Genomic DNA, 3,666 nt, shown 5'->3' on the forward strand with positions numbered 1-3,666 from the left:
AAGGAAAGAAAACTCCCGAAAGCCGCAGCAGATCCTCACAGTTCTGCAGATGTCCTGGAGGCTGAGCCTCTGCACTTTGGCCTCAGCTGCCCGGGTGCCAGTCTTGGCTCCTCTCACTGGCAATGTGGCCTGGGCAGCCATGTCCCCTCCCCAGGCCTCAGTCTCCCAGTGTGTCAACTATCTGCCCCGTCTCAGGTCTCATACCACTGCTTCTCCCTTGTGATCATACCCTGCCCCTCCCCCTTCCCCAAGGACTTCCTGGCCTTGGCCCACAAACCTATGCAGGTGGTTCCATCAGAGACCATCCCCCCGGAGTCACCCCAGCCCTCAAAATCCTAAGTCCCATGTTCCCCTCCCCTCCAGGAGGCCACTCTAGCCTCCCAGCACTCTCTTCTCCCAGCATCTCCAGTTCTCCACTCCCTGTTTTTCTTGCTGCCCCAGTTGCTGGTCTCCTGGAGACCCCCGGACATCATTGCTCCTGCAGTCAGCAAGGATTTGGTGGGTGCCTGTTGAAGGGGGCGCGCCTCTGGGGCTGGAGTGTAGCGATGTGTGGAACGTTACGATCCCTGATCGCCTGGGACTTCTGGTCCCATGGGATTTGGGGGTTCCTTGGTTTCTTCTCTTTCTACCCTTCTTCTCCCTGGGTGACCTCATCGGTTCCCATGGATTGAAATATCCTTATACCAGTGACTTCCAGATTTGTCTCTCCAGCCGTGACCTCTTCTCTGAACTCTGGACCCACATATCCGGCCATCCACTTGACATCTCCCTTTGGGGTCTCCCAGACATGTCAAGCAGAATGTGTCCAAGCGGGTGTCCAATCCTTTCCCAGGCAACTCAACCCCCGTCTTCCCCATCTCAGTAAATCCCACTGCCGCCCCTCCACTAGCTCCATCCAGAAACCTCTACGATCTCCTTGCTTCTCCCTGTCCATATCCACGATCAGGAATTCATCCGCAGACCTGTGTGTCCTCTCTCTGCAGATCCACAGCCTCACCCCATCAGCACCCTGGCCCATAGAGACAAACCTGGTGACACAGATGGGACTTCAGAGAGATGACATGAATGGCGTCTCTAGTCATAAGAGTCAGGGTTTGGGTGGAAGCTACTCCGCCAGGGAGAAGAGGTAGGACACCTCCAGGGACATGCAGGGAGAAACCTCTTTCCCCAGCCCCAGGGTGGAGCCCTTCGTTACCCTCTGAGCCCCAGAGCCTTGTGTCCCCAGGTAGGCAGAGGGTGGAAAAGACTGATGGGTAGAGAGAGTGAGAGTGTCAAGACCCCCCTACACTGCAGTACAAGGGCCTCCCTCTTGGGTGGGCATGACGGGAGACATCCCAGCACATAGATCCCAGCCTTTGGACTTGGTGTCTGTGATCAGCTAAGAGTAAAACTGTTCTTGCTTTATTCTTCTGGGAAAGGGCTAACACTTGCTGGGTTCCACACCAGTTGAAGACCAGGCAGCTATTCTGTTCAAAGGGGTGTAGCTTTGCCATCCATTTGACAGGAGAGAAAATGGAGGCATGGAGTTCCCAGGATGTGAGCAGCAGAGCAGAGCAGTCCTGTTCAGGGCCCCACACTCCCTCCCCACAGCCCCCTTCCTGACCCTACAGCCCCCATTGCAGGCAGTTCCTAGCACCATAAGGTAAGTGGACAAGCCTCACTCTGGAAGGAGAGCACAGGGCCCTGTCCCTCCCGGGAGCCTGCTGAGAAGCACAATGGAGTTCTCCAGGGACCACCATCGCATCAAGGTCACATCACCATAAAGCAAAGGCCCCTGCTCACACAGCTTTCCCAGTCACTAGCAGTGAGCACGTGCCGGTCTCCAGCAGCTCGGGTTCCTCCAGGCCACACCCTAGACCTGGCCACCTGCCTTCTGACTTCTCAGGGCACGTGGAGCAGCCATTTCCCTGGGCCCCAGGTTCTGGGCCCAAGAGACCTGGGCTTGCAGGTGTTTTGCAGAGAGTGAGGGCAAAATGGAAGCGGCAGTGATGAGAGAGAAGGTGCTGGGGAGAGGGAGGGAGAGCGAGAGCTGGACAGGCAGGGCTGCTGTTGCTGGGACCTCAGCCCCAGGATGGCCATCCTTTCAGCAAAATTCTTGCTGGGCAGCTACGGTGGGCTAGACACTGTGAGGCGATGGCGTCTGGGCAAGACCCACAGGACAGGGGACACGCAGCCGAGTGGGAAAGAGAGGGAATCAGCTCAACCATTCACCGTGGGCCATGTGAGATCCACTTATCCTACCATCCAGAAGCAGGGGGCCAGGAGGTTAAATAACGTGCTGGTGGCCATGGTGTGGGGGCAGAAGGGCTAGGGTTCAAAGCCACACCCCTTTGAATAGAGCAGGTGTAGCCTATTTACCTGCTTTTCCCTCTATCCATCCGCACATTCATTAATTCATTAATTAATTCATTCATTCGCTGGTCACCTGCTATGTGCTAGGCCCTGCTCTCAAGAAGGCTGGATTCTGGTGGGGAGGAAAGAAAAAATATCCAGGTTCATCAGACAAGCGAATAATACAATTACAAAAATTGTCAAGGGTCTCCTGGAAGAGGAGTTGGCCATGTGGGGCCTGCACACACACATATGCATATGTGCACATGCACGCTCATCTGTGTACACGTGTGTGTATGCATGTGTATCTCTGTGTGCACACATGTCCATGTGTGTGCTTTGTGCATGAATGTGCCTGTGTGTGTCTGTGTGTCTGTGTGTGCACATACGTGCATGTGCACGAGTTTGAGTGTGTCTGTGTGCAGACAGGTTTAGGGGACGTTTCTGTGCCTGCATACATGTGTGTGAGTGTGTGTGCATGTGTGAATGTGTGTGTGATTCCTAACAGAGGCACGAGCGTAGCTCAGAGGTGGGAGGACTCAGTGGGTTATGCTTTAGGGAGGAAAAGCGGCCCAGTGTGCCAGGGGCCAGGACATGGGGCATTGAGGGGTTTGGGGAGGAAGAAACGCGTGGAGGCCAAGCTGTGAAAACTCTGTAGACCATGAGAGGAATTTTCTTCGAAACGCAAAGGGAGCCAACAGAGGAATTTCCACATGGCTAGAAGAAAGCACACAGCCATGGGGCATGGGGAGCACAGAGTGGAGGGGGTGTGAGTGGAGGCAGACGGCCAGGCCAGAGGCCAGCACTGCACCTGCCCAGGTGAGAAAGGCTGGGAGGTAAGAAGGAGACCCATACTGAGCTGCTTGCAGAAAATCTGCAGCATCCAAGATTAAAAACAATGTGATACAAGAGATTAACAGCAGATGAGACAGTGTAAAAGAAAAAAAAAGGGAATAATGAACTTGACAACACAGTCATAGAAATTCTCCAAAACGGAATACAAGGAGAAAAAGACTTAAAAAAAGACAGGGAAGAACAGAACCGCAGTGAGTTCTGGGACATCAAATGGCCTAGCCCAGGTCACTCGAGTCCCCGATGAACCCCAGCGAGTGTGACCCAGTACCCGCCTGGTAGGACGTTGAAATAAGAATGACTGACTGACTCAGCGCCAGCGAGGACATGGGGCCACTGGACCCCTCCCACACCACGGGTACCAGCTCTTTGGAAACCTCTTCTGCAGATTCTTCCGAAGCTAAACATCCATCTCTGTGTGACTCAGCCGTTCCACTCCTGGGTATTCTCCAAAGGGAGATTAAAGTGCACAGCCTCCCCAGA

The sequence above is a fragment of the Trachypithecus francoisi genome, unplaced genomic scaffold (genome assembly GCF_009764315.1).
Source record: "Trachypithecus francoisi isolate TF-2019V2 unplaced genomic scaffold, Tfra_2.0 Lachesis_group8, whole genome shotgun sequence".
In the NCBI taxonomy this organism is placed as follows: Eukaryota; Metazoa; Chordata; class Mammalia; order Primates; family Cercopithecidae; genus Trachypithecus; species Trachypithecus francoisi.